The sequence below is a fragment of the Protopterus annectens genome, chromosome 9.part0 (assembly GCF_019279795.1).
Source record: "Protopterus annectens isolate FY-2018-M chromosome 9.part0, PAN1.0, whole genome shotgun sequence".
NCBI lineage: Eukaryota > Metazoa > Chordata > Ceratodontiformes > Protopteridae > Protopterus > Protopterus annectens.
In genome coordinates this window covers 1,705,106,695-1,705,133,418 of record NC_056743.1, presented here as the reverse complement: position 1 = coordinate 1,705,133,418, position 26,724 = coordinate 1,705,106,695, and the positions used below count along the sequence as shown (strand labels likewise).

The following is a 26,724-nucleotide window of genomic DNA, read 5'->3' as shown; positions in this document are numbered from 1 at the left end:
TGGTCTTATGGGGACGTGCAGGTATGCCTCCTTGAGATCTAGAGTTACCAGCCAAGACTCCTTGCCCAGCATGGGAAGAAGCTGCTGTAGGGTCAGCATTTTGAATTTTGGAACAATGAGGAATGTGTTTAAAGCGGACAGGTCTAGAATAGGCCTCCATTTGTTTTCTTTTCTTGGTACCAGGAAGAGTCTGGAGTAAAATCCTTTCCTTGCTCCAAAGGTGGTACCTTTTCCACAGCTCTCATTCTTAGTAATTGAGATATTTGCTTTAGAGCTTCTGTCCTTTGAGTAGGTGGCAGGTTTGGCGTTCCTCTTTGCTTGGTAGAGTATGGAAATGGAACCTGTAACCTTGGTCTATAGTTTGCAAAATCCATTTTCTCTTGTGATGCAATGCCAGTTCTTTGAAAATAAGGTTAGCTTTCCGCCTAAGGGTGCTTCTAGTTGTTCCCTGGTAGGCGGTGCCACCGCCAAGTCACTGTGATTGAGTTGTTGTAGTGGTGGTGGTTGCATCCGTGCCTCGCTGGTTGTTACCTTGCCACTGGCGTCCCCTGTAGGCACCCCTGGTTTGGTTTCTGCCTCTCGAGCGCCTATTCCTGCCTCTTTGTGCCCTAGAGGACTATTCCTGCCTCTTTGTGCCCTAGAGGAGTCTGGAAAAGACCAATTCTTGGAGGGCCAGTTCCTGCTAAACCTTGGAGGTTGAACTTGTAAGAAATCTTTCACTGTTTGTACAGATTTTGCCTTCTCTTCCATCTTTTTTAGTACCTGTTGCGCAGGGGAACCAAATAAACTGACCTTGTCCATAGGTGCATCCAAAAGATTTGATTTGACATGGTCTGGTAATGCCTGTTCTTTCAGCCATGCATGCCTCCTGATAACTGTGCCAGTCATGGCTGATCTAAAGGAAGCCACCAGTGCATCATAGCCACATTTTAAAGAATGGTTACTAACCTGCTGTATGTTATGTACCATTTCTTGAACATATTTCTTATCTAAAGATTCTTCAGAGGACAGCTTTTTAGTCAACTGGTCAAGCATAAACTCTTGGTATTGAATCATATGAAATTGGCAGTTCAAAGCTCTAGCTGACAAAGTAGCAGAGGTGTAAACTTTTACCCCATCTCTCTAAGGACCTGGATTCCCTTTCAGAGGGAGGGTTTTAGTGGAAGTAGCTGCAACAGCTTTAGGACCCTGGGAGATAGTCTCTGGATCTGCAAAGGAGCCTTATATAAATGGTGATGAGTGTCCGGGACCCTGTAGAACCTATCGGCAGCAACGCCACGCCTAGGTAATGAATCAGGAGCAGTGCAAGCATCATTAAATGCATCATCAACAACAGAAAGTACTGGAGGTATAGCTAAAGGCCTATGCTGTGGCAAATGTAGAAAGGTCCTAAGCCTTTTTCTGGAGTCTGAGAAATCTTGGCCCTGCCACTGAAATTGTTCCCTCATAGCATGCAAGGTTTCCCCAAAGGAAAATTCCTCAGGAGGAGAGGCTGAAGGGATGGACTCCTCAGCATCAGAGTCTTTGTAAGGAGAATAAGCAGCCTCAGGAGGGTCTGTATGTTCTGAGTCATCAGAGGAATCTTCTGTGGATACCGGCTCAGGGGGCTCTGCTCTAGGCCTTTTTTCTGGAGGAGGGAGAGAGGCCCTGTCTGGATGAGGCTGGGCTGCACGAATTAAAGAGATGAGATCCTCAGCCAAAGTAAGCATATGGGAGCTAGGCCTTTTTTCTGGAGGAGGGAGAGAGGCCCTGTCTGGATGAGGCTGGGCTCCACGAATTAAAGAGATGAGATCCTCAGCCAAAGTAAGCATATGGGAGCTGGTGCTGGGCCTGAGAGAGGGGGGCTTGGCAGGCACCGTTTTTGATGCTTTGGCTGCTTTAGCCCTGGCAAAGGCCTTAATAGACATTGCTGCAGGAGGCCTAGCAGCTCCACGTGCAGGGGTAGAAATATCCAGGGGAATGGTATCTGATAAATCCTGTGAAACCGCAACAGAAGGTTGGATTTCAGAAGCCGTTCTACCAGGTTAGAAGAGGCCTCGGTAGAAGGCATGATTTGGCTGAAGAAAGAACCGCTTGCTCGGTTTCGGCGAAACCGAGACACTCATGGTTTGCTTAACCGCGGTTTCGGCGAAACCGCGGACCGCGATGTCGGTCCTTTTCTTCGTTTTGGTACTGCGTAGTCGAAGGATCCGACGTCATAATATATGCAAAATCGGGCCCGAAAATCTGTTCAGCAAACTCCGACCGGCGTCTAAGCGTCCGTCGGTTAAAAGAAGCACAGGCTAGACAAGCTGCTACGTCGTGGTCTGGGCCTAAACAATGTATGCAATAGGAGTGGAAATCTTTATGAGGTATTTGTTTCCCACAAGATAAACAGTTATTCACTTTCTCTGACATCGGCTGAGGCAAGAAAGAGTCCCCAACGGGGTACTTAGCTTTTTAGAAGTCTTCGAAGTAATATTCGGTAGTAGTAATCTCTGGATCTGACCGACTGGCACTTGCAAACAGCTTCTGCTTCGGGCGCCACGCGGCAAGAAAGACTGAGGAAAATGGCGTCGGCTGATGCCTTTATACCCGAAGAACTGCCGCAATGACGTCGGGTGAAGTGCGACACCAGCCGAAGCCAGACCCAGACTTTGGAATCCGGCCGACCGAAGGGCTGCCTGACGACAGGACAACCCATTTGTGAAGACTGCAGATGCATCCTTGAAGGACATCTGTGGTGATGTCTGTCTTTATCATTAGTTGTCCTGGATGAAGGTAGTCCTTGAAGGCTGTCAGTGCATTCTGTACAGCTAGCATCTCTTTCTGATTGATATGTAGGTGCATTTGATTTGGGCTCCATTTGTCCTGAATGCACTTTCCTGCCAGATGAGACCCCCAAGCATAGTCTGATGAGTCTGTAGTTAGGGTTTGGGCGGCAGGGAGTGGAGTGAATGGCAGTCCCTTGTTTTGGTGACAGGCCTCTGCTCACCACAGGAACTCTAGTTGCAGGCAAGGTATAATAGGAATCATTGTTTCCAGGGTGTGGCAATGTTGGCTCCATAAACTTTTGAAGTACCACTGAAGTTTCCTCATATGCAGTCTTGCATATGGAATTAGAAGAATGCAGGAGGCCATGAACCCCAAGGTTTGCAGAATTTGTCTTGCAGATAGCAGGGTTTTTGTGACCATCTGTTTGAAGTAAGTCACCAATTGAATTAGCTTTTCAGGCGTAAGGTAAGTCATCTGGGCAGTTGTATTCAAGCTTGCACCCAGGAATGTAATTTTTTGAGAGGGTACCAGTTGTGATTTGTTTTCGTTTATGGCGTACCCTAGACAAGTCAAAACCCTTTGTACAAATGCCAGATGCTTTAGAAGAATGTCCTTGTTTTCTGCCTGAATTAGACAGTCATCCGGGTATGGATATATTTGAATATTTCTTTGCCTGCAAAATGCAATTACTGGAGCCAGGCACTTTGTGAAGACCCAGGGTGCAGTAGATAAGACGATGGGCAGTGCAGAGAACTGGTAATACAAGTAGCCTGCTTTGAAGCGGAGGTATCTTCTGCAAGATTCCCTGATTGGGATATGCAGGTAAGCCTCTTAAGTCTAGAGTTACCAACCAGGCATCTTTGCCTAGCATAGGTAGTAGCCGTTGAAGAGTCAGCATCTTGAATTTTGGAATGTTCAGAAATGTGTTTAGAGTGGATAAGTCCAGAACTGGACGCCATGGTTTGTCTTTTCTGGGTACCAGGAAAAGTCTTGAATAGAAACCTTGTCTCTTTTCCTCTTCTGGTACTGGCTGGATAGCCCCCATGTTCACGAGGGACAGAAAAGTACAGTTTTGTACCTACCGTAAATGTAGATGTTCGAGTGTACACCCTGCTGCAGTCATCACACTTGGGTTATCCTGTCGTCAGGCGGTCCCGCAGTTGTCCTTAATTCCAAAGTCTTGGTCCGGTGTTGGCTGCTGTCGCTTCTTCTCTGACGTCAGTGCGCCAGGGGTATATATGATGCATCCAACGCCATTTTCTTCAGTTTTTCTTGCCCCAGATGTCAGGTGCCCCCAAAAAGGTGGTCAGTAAATAGTACCAATCTAAAAGATTTAGCACAAACAAAACATCCCTCCAGCTATAAGCAAATACATCACAAAGGTAGTATCAGGTTTTAAGGTATTGTAAAGCTATAGTTAAGTTAGGTCAGTGGGGATGGAGGGAGGATAACCTGGACTGCAGCAGGGTGTACACTCGAACATCTACATTTATGGTAGGTATAAAACTGTACTATGTTTATCGTGTTACCCTGCTGCAGTCATCACACTTCGGTAGAATCCCAAAGCTAAGGATGGGAGGTGGAGTCAAACAGGGTTAGAGGAGGCTAAAAGGCCCTGCAGAACCACAGTGGCGAAGCCAGCTCTAGTCTAAGAGTAAAGTGGTACGTGGTAGTGTTTGGTGAAGGTGTGTACTGAACTCCAAGTTGCAGCTTCCAAAATATCCTTGGTTGGCACCCCCCTGAGGAAGGCTGTAGATGTAGCTGCTGCCCTGGTAGAGTGGGGCCTTATGGTAGCAGGAACTGGTTTTCCATGATGGGTGTATGAAAAATGAATGCAGTGTCCTATCCATTTAGAAATGGTCTGTTTTGATACAGCCTTCCCTTGTGAAGCTGCAGCATAGGATACAAAGAGCTGGTCAGATTTTCTGAAAACCTTAGTTTTATCCAAGTAGTAACGTAGTTGCCTGTGAATGTCCAAGGAGTGCAGGAGACTTTCTCCTTTGTTCTGTGGATTTGGAAAGAAGGTGGGTAAGTGGATGGTTTGATTTAGAGCCACACTGGATACCACCTTAGGCATAAAGGAGGGGTTCGTTCGTAGAGAAACTCTGTCTTGATGGAAAATGAGGAAGGGCTCTACTGCCATTAGTGCCTGAAGCTCTGAGACTCTTCTGGCTGAAGTTATTGCTAGCAGCAAGGCAGTCTTCCATGATATAAACTTTAGGTCAGCAGAGAAAGCTGGTTCAAAAGGAGGTAGCGTAAGTTTTTCCAGAACAAAGTTGAGGTCACAGGTTGGTGTAGGTGCTCTCCTGGGGGGGGCCTAATGTTTTTGGCCCCTCTGAGAAACTGCCTTAGAAGCGGATGTGAAAATAAGGGAGGATCCGTGTTGTAGTGGGCTGAAATAGCTGAGGCGTGGATTTTAATAGATGAAAAAGAAAGTCCTTTGTGCAACATCTCAGTTAAATACTGTAGAATCTGAGGTATGTGAGGCGGAAGGGTATTTTGGCCTTTAGCTTGGTTCCAGGCGCAAAACCTTTTCCATTTGTCCGAGTAGGCCTTCCTGGTGCTGGGCCTCCTAGCTTCCAGAATAACATCCATAACTGCTTGAGGAAGAGGAGCTGGCTGGTTGCTTAGGTGATTTGCTATGCAGCCAAATTTAAGGTTTTGAGCTGGCTGTGTAGAATCTGACTGTCTTGCTGTGTGAGCAAATGAGCAATTTGTAGTAAAATCCAAGGTGGGCCCTGTGCCATATTCCTTAGTAGTGGGTACCAGTGCTGGCGTGGCCAGTCTGGGGCTATGAGTATCATTCTGGGTCTCTCCTTCCTGACTTTCATCAGCACCTTTGTGAGAAGGGGCAATGGAGGGAAGGCATATACTGTCAGGTTTTTCCAACTGAATGAGAGTGCGTCCACTTTCCAAGCTTGATGGTGAAGCGTCCTTGTACAAAATTTTGTTAGTTGACAGTTTTGGGGGCTGGCAAACAGGTCTATGTCTGGGTGGCCCCACGTTTGAGTTATCATTGCAAATACTTGTGGATCCAGTTTCCACTCATGGGGATCCATGATGTTTCTGCTGAGGTCGTCTGCCAATGTGTTCTTTTTTCCTGGCAGGAACTGAGCTTGTAGCTGAACTTGGTAAGCCAGTGCTGTGTTCCACAAGGTCATTGCTTGCCTGCATAGAGGGTAGGAGTGTGTACCCCCTTGTTTGTTTATGTACCACATTACTGTGGTGTTGTCCATCCTTATTGTAAGCTGTCCTGGATGCAAGAGGTTCTTGAAGGCTGTCAAGGCAATCTGTACAGCTAGCATTTCTTTTTGGTTGATGTGCAGATTCCTTTGATCTGCAGTCCATATGCCTTGAACGCACTGTCCTGCCATGTGTGCCCCCAGGCATAGTCCGATGCATCTATTGTCATAGTTTGCCTGGCTGGGGGCAAGGTGAAAGGCTGACCCTTGTTGAGGTGACATGCCTGTGACCACCATAGAAACTCTTGTTGAAGGCAGGGAATGAGAGATATCATTGTGTCCAAGCTGTGGCTGTGTTGAGACCATACGCTTTTTAGGTACCACTGTAATTTCCTCATATGCAGCTTTGCAAATGGTATTAGTAGTATGCAAGATGCCATGAAGCCCAAGGCCTGCACAATTTTTCTTGCAGGGAGTTGGGTCTTTGTTGCCATTGTTTTGAAATATTGAGTCAGTTGTAGTTGTTTGTCTGGCGACAGATAAGCCATCTGGGCCGTTGTATTCAAGCTGGCACCCAGGAATGTCATGTTTTGTGAGGGTACTAGTTTTGATTTACTTTCGTTTACTGTGTACCCTAGGCAACTTAGAAGGTGTTTTACAAAAGCCAGATGTTGTAAGAGGATGTCCTTGCTTTCTATTTGGATGAGGCAGTCGTCCAGGTATGGGTATATTTGAATTCCTCTTTGTCTGCAGTACGCAATTACTGGTGCCAGGCATTTTGTGAAAACCCTGGGCGCAGTGGATAAGCCAAAGGGCAGTGCAGAGAATTGGTAATGGGTTGAACCTGCAATGAAACGAAGGTATCTTCTGCAATTTTGTCTGATAGGGACATGCAGGTATGCCTCCTTGAGGTCCAACATTACTAGCCATGCTTTCTTGCCCAACATGGGAAGAAGCTGCTGTAGTGTTAGCATCTTGAATTTGGGTACATGTAAGAAGGTGTTCTAGTCTGGAATTGGTCTCCAAGCATTGTCCTTTCTGGGGACTAGAAAGAGTCTTGAGTAAAATCTCTAGCCTTGCTCCCGTGTAGGTACCAGTTGAATGGCTCTCATGTCCATGAGAGCTGTAATTTGTTTTTGTGCCTCTGCCCATTGATTTTGTGGCAGGTTTGGCATTCCTCTTTTCATTGGCAAGGTGTGGAAATGGAATCTGTATCCTTGTGAAATAATGTCTAGGACCCATTTGTCCTTTGTGACGATGCGCCAGTTGTCTGAAAAAAGTGCTAATTTTCCTCCCAAGGGAGCTGCCAAGAGAGGTTTGCTTGGCCATATGAGGTTTAAGTCATTCTGTTTGCCTTCTAGTAGTTTGGGGCCTGTCTTCTCCTCCCTTCTGTGTTGCAGTGCCCCATTGTCGAGGTTTGTAGTGGGTTTGTGGTTGTCCTCTGCCTCTTGTATTTACCCCTCTGAGGTCTGTCAGTAGCTGGAAAGGACCAACTTTTTGTTGGCCAATTTCTGCTGAAGCGAGGGGGCTGAACCTGTAAGAAATCTTTGACCGTCTGCATAGATTTTGCCTTATCCTACATTTTCTTTAAGACTTCTTCTGCTTTAACTCCAAAAAGAACATCCTGCTGTAAGGGAGCATCTAGTAGCTTTGCTTTAACATGATCAGGCAGAGTTTGTTCCTTTAACCAAGCATGCCTACATATAACAGACCCAGTAACAGCTGCTCTCCAGGAAGCTTCCAAGGAATCAAATCCACATTGTAAAATATGTTTGCCCACCTGTTCAGCTACATGCAACAGATCCTGCATTTCCTTCAATTCAGACTGTTGAGGGTGTGTGCTCATCTTTTGTTTTATTTGAGACATTAGAAATTGCTGGTATTTTAGCATGTGAAATTGACAATTTAGTGCTCTCATAGCTAGACTGGCTGAGGTGTAAACCTTTTTCCCCCACCTGTCTAGTGCTCTGGAGTCCCTTTCAGAGGGTACAGGATTTTTTGCCATAGAAGCCTTAGCCCCTTTGGGACCCTGGGAGATGGTCTCTGGGTCAGCAACAGGGCTTTTATAAAGGAATTTGTGGGAGTCAGGCACTCTATAATGTCTGTCTGGTTTGGCTGGAGCAGGAGGCAGAGAATCTGGATTTAAACTACATTCTAAGTAAACATCATCCACAATGTCTAAAAAGTACAGTTTTGTACCTACCATAAATGTAGATGTCCGATAGATATGCAACTGCAGTCATAACATATGGGTTGTCCTGCCTCAGGCAGCCCTCGGTCGGCCGGATTCCAAAGTCTGGGTCCGACGTCGGCTGATGTCGCATTTCTCTCCGACGTCAGTGCGGCTGGAGTATATAAGCATCAGCCGACGCCATTTTCTTCAGTGTTTCTTGCCCCAGATGCCAGGTGCCCTCCAAGGAAGGCTGTAATCCAATTGGAAGACAAAAACAGGATTCCAGACAAATAAGTAAGCAATAAACAGATACACCATAACAGATATCCCCAGCTAAGAGAAACAGGGATAGGAGTGGACCCAAGGCATAGAGGGGTATGGCGGAGGGAAAATCCGACTGCAGTTGCATATCTATCGGACATCTACATTTATGGTAGGTACAAAACTGTACTATGTCCTTCAGGAATGCAACTGCAGTCATAACATATGGGTTGAATACCATAGCTTAGCTGGGGGAGGAGGAATGCTCTAGGAAAGAGATGGTGTGGCAATCAAACCCTGCAGGACTGCCGAAGCAAAGCCTGCTCTGGATCTGGAGTATAAAGGGAGATTGTAGTGTTTGAAGAATGTATGCACGGAGCTCCATGTAGCAGCTTCTAGAATGTCTTTTGTAGGCACCCCTCTTAAGAATGCTGTAGAGGTGGCTGTAGCTCTGGTGGAGTGTGGTCTGACATTGGCTGGAACATTCTTCCCATGGAAGGAATAACAAAATCTGATGCAATGTCCAATCCATTTTGAAATAGTCTGTTTGGAAATTGCTTTTCCTTGTACTCCAGGGGCGTAAGCTACAAAAAGCTGATCAGACTTCCTACTGGTCTTGGTTCTGTCCAGGTAGTAGCGAAATTGTCTGTGAATGTCCAAGGTATGCAACAGTCTTTCCCCTTTGCTCTCAGGATTGGGGAAGAAGGTAGGCAGGTGAATAGCTTGATTTAAAGAAACCCTGGATACCACCTTAGGCATAAAAGTAGGGTTGGTTCTTAAGGAGACCCTGTCTCTGTGAAAGATTATGAACGGTGGTATTGCCATTAGGGCCTGTAGTTCCGAAACCCTTCTTGCTGAGGTGATTGCCAACAGGAAAGCTGTCTTCCATTAAAGAAATTGTAAGTCCACTGAAGCTGCTGGCTCAAAGGGAGGTAGAGTCAGTTTTTCTAGGACAAAGTTGAGGTCCCAAGCTGGCACTGGAGCCTTTCTCGGTGGCTTAATGTTCTTGATTCCCCTAAGGAATTGCCTTAGCAGAGGATGTGAAAACACAGGTGGATCAGTGTTATATCTAGCTGAAATAGCTGAAGCATGTATCTTTATGGAAGAATAGGAGAGTCCATTCTGTAGCATATCTGCCAAATATTCCAGGATGAGTGGGATGTTCAATAATGATACATCATGTCCCTTGCTGGTATTCCAAATGCTGAATCTCTTCCATTTTGCTAAGTAAACCTTTCTGGTGGATGGTCTTCGAGCTTCTGTTAATATCCGCTGAACTTCCTTGGAGAGAGATAGATTGAGGTTATTCATGGAATCTCCCAGGCTGTTAGCTGCAGCGTCTGAAGGTTTGGATGCACTGTTTTGAGGTTGTGTTGAGTCAAAAGTAGGGGCCATTGGGGAAGGGCCCACTTTTTTGTTGTGACATATGCTCCGTAGTAGTGGATACCAGTGTTGTCTTGGCCAGCCTGGAGCTATTAGGATCCCCTTGGGCCTCTCTGCTTTGATCTTTAGTAATACTGTGGTCATCAGCGGCAGAGATGGAAATGCATAGATTTTTAGGGAGTTCCAGTTGAATGAAAGAGCATCTATTTTCCAAGCTTGTGGATGATATGTCCTTGAACAGAATTTTTGTAGATGATGGTTGAGGTGGGAGGCAAATAGGTCTACTTCTGGCCTGCCCCATGTCGAGGTGAGTTGTGTGAAGATTTTCGGATGTAACCTCCACTCGTGTGGATCTATGAAATTCCTGCTTAGGCTGTCCGCCAGCACATTGTCTTTGCCTGGAACAAACTGGGATTGCAACTGTATGTTTAGGCTCAGTGATTTTTCCCAAAGATTCATTGTCAGTCTGCAAAGGGGGTAAGAATGGGTGCCCCCTTGCTTGTTTATGTACAACACCACAGTGGTGTTGTCTGTCCGTATCAGTATATGGCCTTGCTGAAGTTGTTGTCGAAAGGCCTCGATGGCATGTATTACTGCCAGCATTTCCTTTTGGTTTATATGCAGATGTGCTTCCTTTGGAGACCATTGTCCTTGTATACATCTGCCCTCCATGTGCGCCCCCCATCCAAGGTCTGAGGTGTCTGTGGTCATGGTCTGTGTTATCTGAGGTTTTTTGAATGACATACCTGTGTTTGCCTGGCTTACCGAGGCCCACCATAGGAATTCCTTTTGTAGGCATGGAATGAGCGGTATGGTTGTCTCTAGGTTGTTGCTGTGCTGAGACCATAGGCTTTTTAGGTACCATTGAAGCTTTCTCATGTGTAGTCTTGCTTATGGAACCAGGAGAATGCAGGATGCCATGTAACCCAGGGCCTGTAGGAATTTCCTTGCAGTCATCTGGGTAAGTTTTGCCAAACCTTTGAAATAATGAGTTAACTTCTCTTGCTTGTCTTCTGTCAGGTAAGCCATTTGAGAGGCTGTGTCTAGATTGGCTCCTAAGAAGGTTATTTGCTGGGATGGCTGAAGTCTTGACTTTTGGAAGTTGACTGTGTATCCCAGAGCCTGTAGCAATTGTATGACATAGTTCAAGTTTTTTGTCAAAATCAATTTGTCGTCCGCTTGTATGAGGCAGTCGTCCGGGTACAGGTAAATTTGGATCCCCTGGAGCCTGCAATGAGCAATTACTGAAGCCAGGCATTTTGTGAATACTATGGGCGCAGTAGATAAGCCAAATGGCAATGCTGAGAATTGATAATGCTCTGGCCCTGCAAGAAATCTGAGGTATCTTCTGCAGCTGTGTCTGATAGGGACATGCAGGTATGCCTCCTTGAGGTCCAGAGTAATCAGCCAAGACCCCTTGCCCAGCATGGGAAGGAGTTGCTGTAGAGTCAGCATTTTGAACTTTGGTACTATGAGAAAGGTGTTTAATGCGGACAAATCCAGTATTGGTCTCCATTGAGTTTCTTTTCTTGGAACAAGGAACAGTCTTGAGTAAAACCCCTGGCCTTGTTCTTGTTGTGGAACTCTTTCTATTGCTTTGATCTGAGCAAACAGAGAAATTTGCTTGATAGCCTCTGCCTCTGGTTTTGTGGTAGGTTTGGCATGCCTTGTTTTCTTGGTAAGGTATGAAAGTGGAACCTGTAACCTTGGTCTATAATGTCCAAAATCCATTTGTCCTTTGTCAATTTGTGCCAATTGTCTGAAAACAGATAATTTTCTGCCCAAGGGAGCTTCTATTTGCTCCTTGGTCAGCGGAAGTAGAGGAAAGTCATTGAGATTGTCCCTGTGGGGCAGGGGAGACCCCTGTGTCACTTCTTTGGTTTGCTGGTTGCCATTGTCGTCCCCTGTAAGAACCTCTGTATTGGCCTCTTCCTCGCACGCCACCTGTTTTACCCCTTTGAAATCTTTCAGGATTAGGAAAGGACCAGTTTTTAGAAGGCCAATTCCTGCTGAATCTGGGTGGCTGAACCTGGAGGAAATCTTTGACCGTCTGAACTGATTTTGCTTTTTCCTTGATGGACTTTAACACATCTTTAGCATTAGCACCAAAAAGCTTGTTCTTTTCCAAGGGTGCATCAAGAAGTTTTGCCTTAACATGATCTGGTAGAGGTTGTTCTTTTAACCATGCATGTCTACGAATGACCGCCCCTGTCATAGCTGCCCTACATGAAGCTTCCAATGCATCATATCCACACTGCAGAAAGTGATTGCTGACTTGCTGAGAATTATGTACAGCTTCCTGCAAAGACTTCCTGTCTAAAGGTTCAGGAGAGGCCAATGTTTTCTGTAAATCATCTAACAAGTAATCCTGATATTGAAACATATGAAAGAGGCAATTCAGAGCTCTCATAGATAAAGTAGTGGAGGTGTAGACCTTTTCCCCCATCTCTCTAATGACCTAGCTACCCTGTTGGAAGGCAAAGGATTTTTGGAGGTGGATGCTGAAACCCCTTTTGGTCCCTGAGAAATAGTTTCTAAATCAACAGCATGGGCCCTAAAGAAATGAGAATGTGTTTATGGGACCCTATAATATCTGTCTGGCTTGGCTGGAGCAGGAGGAAGAGTATCCGGGGTAACACTGGAGTCAGAGTACAGGTCATCCAAAACATCAAGCACAGGAGGAATAGCCAGGGGCCTGTGCTGGGGCTTTTTAAGGAAGGTACGAAGGCGCTTTCTGGAATCAGAATATTCCTGGCCTTGCCACTTAAAATGTTCCCTCATGGTATGCAGCACTTCCCCAAAAGAAATGTCCTCAGGAGGGGAGGCCGAGGGGATGGAGTCCTCTGCATCCGAGTCCTCATAGGTCTGGAAGAGCTCTTCCTGGCCATCAGAGTGAACAGAGTCCTCAGAATCTTCATCTGAAGGGATAGGGTCAGAGGGTTCAACCCGGGGCCTCTTATCAGAAGGAGGCTGGGATCCTCTCTCAGGATGGGCCTGTGAACCTCTAATCATGGAAATTAAGTCTGCGGCCATAGTCATGATTTGTGTTTCAGGAGTAGGCTGAGGTAAGGCTTTAACAGTAAGGTGCTTGGTCTTGCTGGCTGCCTTAGCACGTGTAAAGGCCTTAATAGACATGGCCATAGGAGGCCTAGCAGCTCCACGTGCAGGAGTGACCTTATCTACAGCAATGGTCTCGGGCATTTCCTCGGTTTCAGTATCCGGAGGAAAATCTATAACTGGCGTCGGTGTGGCCTCCGGTATCGGAGGTGTCGGTATCGGTGTCTTGGTTCGGGCGGTGAAAGAACAGTCTCAGGGGAACGAGCACTCACGGTAGGTTTTGGCGTGGAGTCGGTGGAAGGCGTGGGCGAGGATGTCGGTCCGGTCTTTTCATTTCTTAGGAGTCTGCAATGTCGGAAGTTCCGACGGCATTGTATAAGCAAATTTATCACCGAAAAAGTTTTCAGCGAACTCCGCCCGGCGCCTGAGAGTGCGCTTATTGAAGCGAGCACAGGCGACACAGGCCGAGACGTCGTGGTCTGGGCCAAGGCAAGGAAGACAGTAAGAGTGGAAATCCTTATGAGGTATTTGTTTACCACAAGACCGACAATTGTTAACTTTTTCAGTAATTTCTGACATCGGCTGAGGCAAAAAAAGGTCCCCAACGGGGTACTTAGCTTTTTTGATGACTTCGGATCGAAGAATACAGGAGCTGACCGACCGGCACTTGCGAACTGCTTCTGCTTCGGGCACCGCGCGGCAAGAAAGACTGAAGAAAATGGCGTCGGCTGATGCTTATATACTCCAGCCTCACTGACGTCTGAGAGAAATGCGACATCAGCCGACGTCGGACCCAGACTTTGGAATCCGGCCGACCGAGGGCTGCCTGAGGCAGGACAACCCATATGTTATGACTGCAGTTGCATTCTTGAAGGACATCTGGGGGGATAGCAAGTGGTCTGTGCTGGGGGAGTAAAAGAAACTCTCTGAGCCTTTTCTTTGAGTCAGAGTAGTCCTGACCTTCCCAGTGAAAATGTTCCCTCATAGTATGTAAAGTTTCCCCAAAGGAGTAGTCTTCAGGGGGAGAAGCTGAGGGAATGGAATCCTCAGCATCAGAATCTTCATAAGGGGGAAAGGAGTAATCTTGTTCCTCAGAGGAGCCTGAGGAAATAAGACACTTGATCAGCGGAGGCATAATCTTCCTCTTGTCTAGGCGTTTTGTCGGGTGGGGGTTGGGAACCCCTGATTAAAAAGAGATCAAATCTTCAGCCATTTTAAGCATCTGTTTCTTAGGCATGGGGCCTTGAGCTGGAGACTGAAGTGCAGTCTTTTTTGGTTTAAGAGGAGTCTTAAGCTTAGGATACGTTTTTATGGTGAGCGTAGTCGGTCTGAAGACACCTTCAGAAACCGAAGGTGTTTCTGCAGCACCGGCTTCTCTTTCTGCAATGTCGTCGGTAGGGCCTAAAGAAAATGGCTGCGTCGGCCTAGAACCCTCCGCCATAGGATCTGAAGCGGTCTCGTGTTCCAATTCTGCGGTAGCCAGGGGCTGCGTAGGTGCCTCACTGAAAACCGGTGAACCGGAGACTGGCCCAGCCGAGGCCTTGGAGTCTGGCTTGGGTCTAGGCTGCCTGTCCTTATCTTTGCGTTTTTTGTGCACACCGGTAGTCAGTTGCTCCGACAGCATGGTGTAATTAAATTTTCTACTGAAGTAGTGTCATGCGAAATCAAAGCGTCATTTTATAGTTCGCTTATTGAACCTAGCACAAAAGCGACAACCCGTGACGTCGTGGTCTGGGCCTAGGCAAGGTATACAATAAGAATGGAAATCCTTATGAGGTATTTGCTTCCCACAAGAAATAAAATTGTTAACTTTTTCTGACATCGGTCTGAGGCAAGAAAAGTTTCCCCAACGGCGTACTTAGCTTTACTGAAGACTTCAGATCTGAAATTCGACTTCGAAAATCTCAGGAGTCGGCCGACCGGCACTTGTGAACTGCTTCTGCTTCGGGCACCACGCGGCAAGAAAGTCTAAAGAAAATGGCGTCGGATGCATCATATATACCCCTGGCGCACTGACGTCAGGGAAAGTGACAACAACCGGCGGACCAAGACTTTGGAATTCAAGCCGACTGCGGGACTGCCTGACGACAGGATAACCCAAGTGTGATGACTGCAGCAGGGTAACACGATGAACATGTACAGTTGTGTACCTACCATAAATGTAGATGTTCGAGTGTATTCACTGTTACAGTCATTACACTTGGGTTATCCTGCTGGCAGGCTACCCGCAGTCGGCCAGAGTTCCAAAGTCTAGGTCCGGCGTCGGTTGTCGCTCTTCCTGACGTCAGTGCGCCAGGGGTATAAAAGATGCAACCAACGCCATTTTCTTCAGTTTTTCTTGCCCCAGATGTCAGGTGCCCCCAGATAGGAAGGCTGAAAGGAATAAATTATGCCAAAAAGCATGCATGTACTAATATAAAAATTCCCTTCATCTACAAGCAAATACACCACATAGGTTGTATAGAGTTGAGAAGTACAGAAAAGTCCCAGCAATGAAAAAGGGGGATGGTGGGTGGGTAACCTGGACTGCAACAGTGAATACACTCGAACATCTACATTTATGGTAGGTACACAAATGTACTATGTTCATCATGTTTCACTGTTGCAGTCATTACACTTGGGTTGAATCCCAAAGCTGAGGTTGGGCGGCTGGGTCTAAATAAGATTAGGAGAGGCAACCAGGCCATGCAGAACTGCAGTGGCAAAGCCTGCTCTGGATTTAGAGTAGAGAGGTAAGTGGTAGTGCTTGGTGAAAGTGTGCACTGAACTCCAGGTTGCAGCTTCTAAAATGTCTTTGGTTGGTACTCCTCCGAGAAAGGCTGCTGAAGTGGCTGCTGCTCTGGTAGAATGTGGCCTAATGCCCTTAGGCACTGATTTGCCACGTTGTGTATAACAGAAGCGAATGCAGTGTCCTATCCATTTTGAAATTGTCTGCTTTGTGATAGGCTTTCCTTGTGATCCTGCAGCATAGGCTACAAACAGTTGCTCAGTTTTTTCTGAAAGCTTTTGTTTTGTCCAAGTAGAATCGTAGCTGTCTGTGTATGTCCAAAGCATGCAGAAGTCTCTCCCCTTTATTCTGGGGGTTTGGGTAGAAAGTTGGTAAATGAATTGTTTGGTTAAGAGCCACATTGGAAACCACCTTTGGCATGAATGTCAGGTTTGTCCAAGAGAAACCCTGTCCTGGTGAAAAATGATGAAAGGTTCCACAGCCATTAATGCCTGTAACTCTGAGACTCTTCTTGCTGAAGTTATTGCCAGGAGCAGAGCAGTTTTCCATGATAAGAATTTTATATCAGCTGTGCTGGCTGGTTCAAAAGGAGGCAGTGTGAGCTTTTCTAAAACAAAATTGAGATACCAAGTTGGTATTGGTGCTCTCCTTGGGGGTCTTATATTTTTTGCCCCTCTGAGGTAGTCTTAGTAGAGGATGTGAAACAATAGGAGGTTCCGTATTGTAATGAGCTGAAATGGCAGAGGCATGGATCTGAATTGATGAGAAGGATAGGCCTTTGTCCAGCATCTCAGTTAGGTAGTGGAAAATCTGAGGGATATTTCGAACAAGTGGTTCGAGCCCTTGTGCCTGGTTCCAAGCACAGAATCTCTTCCATTTTTCTGCATAAGATTTCCTAGTGCTGGGCCTCCTGGCTTCTAAAATGACATCCATAACAGCTTTAGAGAGAAGCTCAGTCTGAGTGGCTACATTATCTGCCATGCTGCCAGATTTAAGGTTCTGAGTTGACTGCGCAGAATCTGATTGTTTTGTTGAGTCAGAAGATGAAGAATTTGAGGTAAAGACCAGGCTGGGCCTTGAGACAAGCTCTTTAGGATTGGGTACCAGTGCTGGCATGGCCAGTCTGGGGCAATCAGGATCATTTTTGGCCTCTCTTGTCTGACTTTTAGGAGCACCTTGGTAAGAAGAGGCAGTGGAGGGAAGGCATAAACTGTCAGGGTTTTCCAGCTGAATGATAGAGCATCCACTTTCCATGCTTGAGGGTGATAAGTTCTTGTGCAGAATTTCTGTAGTTGGCAATTGTGAGGGGAGGCAAAAAGATCTATGTCTGGGCATCCCCATATGTTCATCGTGTTTCACTGCTGCAGTCATTACACTTGGGTTATCCTGCCATCAGGTCGGCCTGAGTTCCAAAGTCTTGGTCCGGCATCGATTGCTATCGCCTGTTCCCTGATGTCAGTACGCCAGGGGTATTTAAGAAGCAGCCGATGCCATTTTCTTCAGTCTTTCTTGCTGCACGGTGCCCGAAGCAAAAGCAGTTCGTTGGACATTGTGGATGATGTGTTCTCTGAATCTAGTTTAAAGCCCGATTCTTTACCCCCAGCTCCAGTCAAGCAAGACAGACACTACAGAGTCCCTCACTCTCACAAATTTCTTTATAAAAACCCTGTTGCAGACCCAGAAACTATTTCCCAAGGTCCCAAAGGGGTTACGGCTTCCACGGCTAAGAATCCAGTTCCCTCGGATAGGGACTCTAGAGCATTAGACAGATGGGGAAAGAAAGTTTACACCTCTGCAACTTTAGCAGTGAGGGCTCTAAATTGCCAGTTTCACATGCTTAAGTATCAACAATACTTACTGTCTCAATTAAAACAGAAAATGAGTACAAATGCAGAACAACCTGACTATAAGGAAATGCAGGATTTATTGCATGCAGCTGAACAAGTGGGAAAGCATACTTTGCAATGTGGTTTTGATTCATTAGAAGCTTCTTGTAGAGCAGCAGTTACAGGATCTGTGATTCGAAGGCATGCTTGGTTAAAAGAACAGAGTTTACCAGATCATGTTAAGGCAAAGTTATTGGATGCTCCTTTGCAGCAAGATAATTTATTTGGTATTAAGGCAGAAGAGGTATTAAAGAAAATGGAGGATAAGGCAAAATCTATGTAAACAGTGAAGGATTTCTTACAGGTACAGCCACCACAATTTAGCAGAAATTGGCCTACAAAAAAATTGGTCCTTTCCAGTGTCAGACAGGCCACAATGAGGCAGATCTCAGCCACAAGGTTCTTACAGACCACGACAGTGGGGTGCTTCAAATCCAAAACAAGGTGAGGATAAGTCACAACCTTACAGGAAACAGTCCCAATGACCCCCCCCCCCCCCGCAATGCCAAACTCTTACCTTTTGTCAGCTCCCTTAGGGGGGAAACTAGCACTTTTTTCTCAAAACTGGCAAGCAATCACCCAAGACAAATGGGAGCTGAATATTGTGTCTCAAGGTTACAGGTTCCACTTTCACACTTTTCCAAGGCTAAAAGGAATGCCAAACCTGCCGCAAAATCAATGGGCAGAAGCACAAAAACAAATTACAGCCCTCATGGACATGAGAGCTATTCAAAAAGTACCACAGTAGGAAAAAGGACAAGGATGTTACTCAAGACTCTTCCTGGTACCCAGAAAGGACAAAGCCTGGAGACCCATTCTGGACCTTCCCACTCTAAATACTTACCAGGATGTTCTGAAATTCAAGATGCTGACACTACAACAGCTCCTACCCATGTTGGGCAAGAAAGTGTGGCTTGTTACTTTGGACCTCAAAGAGGCATACCTGCATGTCCCTATCAGACAAAATTGCAGAAGATACCTCAGATTCATAGCTGGTTCAATGCACTACCAATTCTCTGCACTGCCCTTTGGCTTATCTACTGCGCCCAGGGTCTTTACCAAGTGCCTGGCACCAGTAATTGCATTTTGCAAACAAAAAGGAATTCAAATATATCCATATCTGGACGACTGCCTGATTCAAGCAGAGAGCAAGGACATTCTTCTACAGCATCTGGCGTTCGTAAAAAGATTGTCAAGTTGCCTAGGGTACACAGTAAACGAAAAGAAATCAAAACTAGTGCCCTCACAAGAGATAATATTCCTGGGTGCCAGCTTATATACAACGGCCCAGATGGCTTATCTCACGCCAGCCAAACAAGGACAACTGACTCCATATTTTCAATCAATGGCAACAAAGACCCAACTCCCTGCAAGAAAAATTCTGCAGGCCTTGGGATTCATGGCATCCTGCATACTATTAATTCCATATGCAAGACTGCATATGAGGAAATTACAATGGTACCTAAAAAGTGTTTGGTTTCAACATTCTCACAGCTTGGAGACAGTAATACCTCTAATTCCCTGCCTACAACAGGAGTTTCAATGGTGGGCACAGGCATGTCACCTCAACAAGGGTCAGCCTTTCACTCTTCCCACAGCCAGGCAGACTATAACAGAAGCCTCGGATTACGGCTGGGGAGCACACATGGCAGGAAAATGTATTCGGGGAAAATGGACCACAGAACAAATGCCTCTTCACATCAATCAAAAAGAGATGTTGGCTGTACAAAATGCCCTAACAGCTTTCAAGGACCTTCTGCATTCAGGACAATTATTATTAAAGACAGACAACACCACAGTGATGTGGTACATAAACAAGCAAGGGGGCACTCATTCTTACCCCCTGTGCAGGCAAGCCATGACCTTGTGGAACACAGCTATAACTTATCAAGTTCAACTGCAAGCACAATTCCTGCCAGGAAAGATAAATACTCTGGCAGACGACCTAAGCAGAAACATCATGGATCCTCACAAGTGGAAATTAAATCCACAAGTTTTCAGCATGATAATGCAAAAATGGGAGTACCCCGACATAGATCTCTTTGCCTCCCCACTGAATTGCCAACTACAAAAATTCTGCACTAGGACTTATCACACACAAGCATGGAAAGTGGATGCTCTTTCATTCAGCTGGAAAAGCCTAAGCGTTTATGCCTTCCCACCACTGCCTCTCCTTTCAAAGGTACTCCTAAAAGCCATACAAGACAAACCACATATGATTCTGATTGCTCCAGACTGGCCATGCCAGCATTGGTACCCAATCTTAAAGAACTTAGCTCAAAGCCCACCTTGGATTTTGCCTCAAATTCCATACCTTTTGACTCAACAAAACAATCAGATACTGCAAAGTCAGCTCAAAACCTTAAACCTAGCTGGATGGCAGATTCAATAGCCAAACAGACAACTTCTCTCTCTAAAGCTGTTATGGATGTCATTCTGGAGACCAGGAGGCCCAGCACCAGGAAATCTTATTCAGAAAGTGGAAGAGATTCTGTGCCTGGAACCAGGCTCAAAACCTTGATCCTCTGGTCCCTAACATTCCTCAGATACTACAATACTTGACTGAGATGCTGGACAAAAGACTATCCTTCTCATCCATTAAAATTCACGCTTCTGCCATCTCGGCTCATTACAACACAGATCCTCCTATTTTTTCTCACCCTTTGCTAAAGCAGTACCTCAGAGGGGCTAAAAACATAAGACCGCCCCGGAGAGCACCAACACCAACTTGGGACCTCAATTTCATTTTGGAAAAGCTCACTTTGCCTCCATTTGAACCAGCCAATTCAGCAGAGTTAAAATATATATCATGGAAAACTGCTCTGCTTCTGGCAATAACCTCAGCACGAAGAGTCTCAGAACTGCAGGCACTAATGGCAGTGGCGCCTTTTATCATTTTCCACCAAGACAGGGTTTCTTTAAGAACAAACCCTACCTTTATGCCTAAGGTGGTTTACAGTGTAGCTCTTAACCAATCTATTCACTTGCCAACATTTTATCCAAATCCCCAAAATAAAGGGGAGAGACCTCTACATTCCTTGAACATACACAGGCAATTGCACTTCTACTTGGACAAAACAAAAGCTTTCAGAAAATCTGAGCAATTGTTTGTATCATGCTGCAGGATCACAGGGAAAGGCTATTTCAAAGCAGACCATTTCAAAGTGGATAGGACACTGTATTCGGCTCTGCTACACACAAAATGGGAAACCTGTACCTAGTAATATTAGACCACATTCCACCAGGGCAACTGCCACTTCTACTGCCTTACTTAGAGGAGTACCTACCAAAGATATCTTGGAAGCTGCAACTTGGGATTTCAGTGCACACCTTTACCAAGCATTACTATTTGCCTCCTTATTCTAGATCCAGAGCTGGCTTTGCCACTGCAGTGCTGCAGGGCCTCATAGCCACACCAAGTCCTCTATAGAGCCAGCCACCCAAACTCAGCTTTGGGATTCTACCCAAGTGTAATGACTGCAGCAGTGAAACACAATGAACATAGTACAGTTTTGTACCTACCATAAATGTAGATGTTCGAGTATCTTCACTGCTGCAGTCCAGGTTACCCACCCACCAGCCCCTCTTTCTTATCTGGGACTAACCTATTCTACCTATGTGGTGTATTTGCTGGTTAATGAAGGTTTTACTTTTACCTTTTTTGTATGTTTTATTAGCAATATGTATTGCCTACCTTTTTTGGGGGCACCTGACATCTGGGGCAAGAAAAACTGAAGAAAATGGCGTCGGCTGCGTCTTATATACCCCTGGCGCACTGACATCAGGGAAGAGGCGACAGCAACCGACGCCGGACCAAGACTTTGGAACTCAGGCCGGCTGCGGGCCCGCCTGATGGCAGGATAACCCAAGTGTAATGACTGCAGCAGTGAAGACACTCGAACATTTACATTTATGGTAGGTACAAAACTGTACTTTCCTTGTTATCATGCTGAACACCTGTGGATTTAGTTTCCATTCGTGAGGATCCATGAGATTTCTGCTTAGTTCGTCTGCCAGTGTATTTTTTGTTCCTGGCAGGAATTGTGCCTGCAGATGTACTTGATAGGTCAGTGCTGTGTTCCACAAAGTCATGGCTTGCCTGCAGAGGGGGTAGGAATGTGTGCCCCCTTGCTTGTTTATGTACCACATAACTGTGGTATTGTCCGTCTTTATTAGCAGTTGTCCTGGATGTAGTAGGTTCTTGAAAGGTGTCAGGGCATTCTGTACAGCTAGCATCACTTTTTGATTGATGTGAAGATGCATTTGTTCCTTGGGCCACGTGCCCTGAATACATTTTCCTGCCATATGTGCCCCCTAGGCATAATCCGATGCATCCGCTGTTATTGTCTGCCTGGCTGTGGGTAAAGTGAAAGGCTGTCCCTTGTTGTGGTGACAGGCCTGGGACCACCATCGAAACTCCTGTTGTAGGCAGCGAATTAAAGTAATAAGAAGTTATGTACCTACCATAACGTTCCATGTTAGTTGTCTTCTTCTCGCCTTCTTTCTTGCTGGATGGGTTCGGAGCCGATCCTCGGCTCGACTGCCAATACTAAAGCTCGAGAGCTAATTCCACCGGCTCGAGGCTCCCCTATATCCCACAATGCTAGGCGGTAACTACCCAGATCTCATTTGCCGCTTAGCTGACGAGGTGCTTTTCTACTGGCTCTGGCAGGTTAGTGGAAAATTATTCTATTTTCACAAATCTTTAGGCCCCTATTACTTACCTTAGTATAACTTTTAGTTTTAATTATCTTTTTCCTTGGATCGACATCTCTTTTGCCCATAATCCCTTCCTTTATTCCCCTTTTAACTTTAGGCCTTAGGCCCCTTCCCCTCCTTCTCCTAGTCCTTTAGTGTGACTGGAAATTAATATATTTTTTTAAAGGCCTGTGTGTGTGTGTGTGTGTGTGTGTGTGTGTGTGTGTGTGTGTGTGTGTGTGTGTGTGTGAGTGTTTTTCTTACTTAGGCCTTTAGTATGTCTAAGGACTCCAAGGTCTCAGGCTTCAAGAAGTGTGACTCGTGCTGTCAGAAAATGTCTCTGACAGACGGTCACACTTCTTGTGTGTATTGCCTGGGACCTTTGCACCTGCAGGACTCGTGCTGTGTGCCATGGTTTCAGCCCTAGAGTCCTGCAGGAACGCAAAAATAAATTGATTTTGCGTGGCTTACTAAAGCCTGAAGGCCCCCCGACCCAGTCTGTGTCGGGGAAGCCTTCTAAGACTTCCAGACAGTCGGCTCCGGCTTCAGAGCCATCCTCTGGAAGCATCAAGACTTCTTCGACATCGGCTCCGGCTGGAGCCGATGTTTCCAAGCCTCATACTGTTACCTCGGCTCCGGCCGGAGCCAAGGCTGATAAAACTCAGTTGTCTCCGATACTCTTATCGGAGCAACCTTCGAGATAGAGATCTAGGTCTCCCTCCATCGGCTCCGTTCACTCGGCACCAGGATCCCCTCTTCTTTCGGAACGGAGCCATAGATCGCATTCCTCACGGTCTTCCAGGCTATCTGACCACGATTTTCAAAGGGTAGTGAGTAGACTCACTAGTAGTGGAATTAGCTCTCGAGCTTTAGTATTGGCCGAGTCAGAGCCAATGATCGGCTCCGAACCCATTCAGCAAGAATGAAGGCGAGATAGACAACTTAACATTGATTGTTTCCAAGTTGTGGCAATGTTGAGTCCAAACACTTTTTAGATACCATTGTAGTTTTCTCATATGCAGTCTTGCATATGGAATTAGTAGAATGCAGGACGCCATGAAGCCCAGGGCCTGCAGAATTTTCTTGCAGGGAGCTGGGTCTTTGTTGTCATCATTTGAAAGTAATGAGTCAGTTGCATTTGTTTGTCTGGCGTGAGATAAGCCATCTGGGCAGTTGTATTTAAGCTTGCACCTAGGAATATTATCTCTTGAGAGGACACTAGTTTTGACTTCTTTTCGTTTACTGTGTACCCTAGGCAAATTAGTAATCTTTTTACAAACGCCAGATGCTTTAGAAGAATGTCCTTGCTCTCAGCCTGAATAAGCCAGTCGTCCAAGTAGGGATATATTTGAATTCCTTTTTGTCTGCAAAATGTAATTACTGGTGGCAGGCATTTTGTGAAGACCCTGGGCTCAGTAGATAAGCCAAAGGGCAGTGCAGAGAATTGGTAATGCATTGAGCCAGCTATGAATCTGAGGTATCTTCTGCAAGATTGTCTGATTGGGACATGCAGGTATGCCTCCTTGAGGTCCAAAGTAACTAGCCAAGCCTTCTTGCCCAGCATGGGTAGAAGTTGCTGTAGTGTTAACACTTTGAATTTTGGAACATCCAGGAATGTATTTTGGATTGACAAGTCCAGTATTGGTCTCCAGGCTTTGTCCTTTCTGGGTACTAGGAAAAGTCTTGAGTAAAATCCTTGTCCCTGTTCTTGCTGTGGTACTCTTTGAATAGCTCCCATGTCCATGAGAGCAGCAATTTGTTTTTGTGCCTCTGCCCATTGGTTCTGTGGCAGGTCCGGCATACCTTCTGATTTTGGAAGGGTGTGAAAGTGGAACCTGTAACCCTGAGAAACAATATTCAGTACCCATTTGTCCTGGGTGATTATGTGCCAATTTTTTCAGAAAAGTGCTAGCTTTCCCCCTAGGGGAGCTGCCAAAAGGTAAGTGCTTGGCATTTGTAGAGGGAAGTCATTGGGACTGTTTCCTATAAGGTTGTGATTTGTCTTCTCCTCCTTTGGGGGCTGAAGCACCCCATTGTTTAGGTCTGTAGGAGCCTTGGGGCTGAGATCTGCCTCTTGGGCATCTGTATCTGCCTCTTTGTGGCCTGTCTGACACCGGAAAGGACCAATTTTTTGAAGGCCAGTTTCTGCTAAACCTAGGTGGTTGAACCTGTAAGAAAATCCTTTACTGTCTGCATTGATTTTGTTTTATCCTCCATTTTCTTTAACACCTCTTCTGCCTTAACACCAAACAAAGTGTCATGCTGTAGTGGAGCATCCAATAATTTTACTTTAACATGTTCAGGTAAACTTTGTTCTTTCAACGAAGTATGCCTTCGAATGACAGAGCCTGTAACTGCGGCTCTACAAGAAGCCTCTAATGAATCAAAACCACATTGTAAAGTATGCTTTCCCATTTGTTCAGTTGCAAGCAATAAATCCTGCATTTCCTTACTGTCAGGACTTTCTGAATTTGTAACCATTTTCTGTTTTAACAAGGACATGAGGTACTGTTGATATTTAAGCATGTGAAACTGGCAATGTAAAGCCCTTACAGCTAAAGTAGCAGAAGTGTAAACTTTTTCCCCCATCTATCCAGAGCTCTGGAATCCCTATCCGAGGGGACAGGATTTTTAGTAGTGGAAGCCTTAACCCCTTTAGGACCCTGAGAAATTGTTTCTGGGTCTGCAGCAGGGTTTCTGTAAAGAAATTTATGAGAGTCAGGGACCCTGTAGTACCTGTCTGGCTTGACTGGTGCAGGGGGTAAAGAATCAGGAGACAGACTGGATTCAGAGAAAACATCAACAATATCAAGCACAGTGGGGGATAGCCAGGGCCTGTGCTGAGGCAATAAAAGAAAGTCTCTCAGCCTTTTCTTGGATTCTGAGTAACCCTAGCTCTCCCAATGGAAATGCTCCCTCATGGTGTGCAGGGTTTCCCCAAAAGAATAATCCTCAGGCGGGGAGGCTGAAGGTATAGACTCTTCTGCATCAGAGTCCTCATAGGGAGGGAGAGAATATCCCTGATCAGAAGAGGAATCAGAGGAAATAGAAACCTGGTCAGAGGAATCATAGTCAGTGTCTTGCCTAGGCCTTTTGTCAGGAGGGGGATGGGAACCTCTGATTAAAGTAATTAGGTCTTCGGCCATTTTAAGCATCTGTTTCTTTGGCATGGATGACTGTTCAGGAGAATGCAGTACTTGTTTCCTTGTCTTTAATGGTGTTTTTGACTTTGCCTTGGCTGCTGTAATGGACTTAATAGTAAGCTGTGAAGGTCTGAAAACACACTCAGAAGCCGATGCCTGCTCAGCGGCTCCGGGACCCATCTGAGGGAATAGTTTCCGCAGGCCCAATACCTTGAGTTTCCACAGGCCTTTGTGTCTCCATGTGGCTGTCGGATATGGCCTGTGGCTCTGGGGTAGCGGGTGTCAGGGGCTGCGAAAGCGCCTCACTGAGAACCGGCAACTGGCCTAGAAGAGGCTTCGTCGTCTGTTTTGGACCTCGGATGCCTTTCCTTTTCTTTGTCTTTGCGTTTTTTTTATAAATTCCGGTCGTCGGTTGTTCCGACGGCATTATGTAGTTAAACCTTCGGCCAAAATAATGTAAAGCAAAATCAAACCGACGTTTAATAGTGTGTTTGTTGAATCTAGCACAAAACCGACAACTAGTAACATCGTGGTCAGGGCCTAGGCAAGGGATACAGTAAGAGTGGAAGTCCTTATGAGGTATTTGCTTCCCACAAGAAATACAATTATTAACTTTTACTGACATCGGTCTGGAGCAAGAAAAAGTTTCCCCAACGGGGTACTTAGCTTTATTGAAGACTTCGGTTCTGAAACTCAATTTCGAAAATCTCAGAAGTCAGCCGACCGGCACTTGCGAACTGCTTTTGCTTCGGGCACAGCGCGGCAAGAAAGACAGAAGAAAATGGCGTTGGTTGCATCTTTTATACCCCTGGCGCACTGACATCAGGGAAGAGGCGACAGCAACCGACGCCAGACCTAGACTTTGCAACTCTGGCTGACTGTGGGTAACCTGCCAGCAGGATAACCCAAGTGTAATGACTGCAACAGTGAAACACAATGAACATCTTCTTTCTGGGCCTCTGCCCACTGACTTGGTGGCAGATCTGGCCATCCGTTTGGGATTGGCAACATGTGGAAATGAAATCTGTATCCCTGGGATATATATTTAAAACCCATTTGCCCTGGGTAATAAGTTGCCAGTTTCGTGCATGAAGTGCCAGTTTTCCCCCCAAAGGGGTGGCTAAAAGGTAAGTGCTTGGTGATTGTAGAGACTGTTTACCATAGGGAGGTGCCTTGTTGTTTCCAGATTTGGAGGCGGAGGCACCCCATTGTTTTGTTCTAAAAGTTCCTTGTGACTGAAACCTGGAGCCTTTGGAATGTCTGAATTTGACTTGAGCAGCTCTCGAAGGGGCTGGAAAGGACCAGCTCTTAGTAGGCCAATGCCTACTAAATCTTGGAGGTTGCACTTGTAAGAAATCTCTCACAGTTTGCATAGATTTAGCTTTATCTTCCATCTTTAACACTTCTTCAGCCTTATTGCCAAAGAGACAGTCCTGTTGTAAAGGAGCATCCAACAATT

The 26,724-nt window shown here is 45.9% G+C and overlaps 1 protein-coding gene across 2 annotated transcripts in view; it reads right to left on the bottom strand.

The window, feature by feature from the left end:
* The window catches only part of TYK2 (tyrosine kinase 2), a 2,798,586-nt gene that overhangs the window by 2,659,083 nt on the left and 112,779 nt on the right, over nucleotides 1–26,724 (bottom strand). The gene's annotated exons all lie outside the window — the stretch shown is intronic.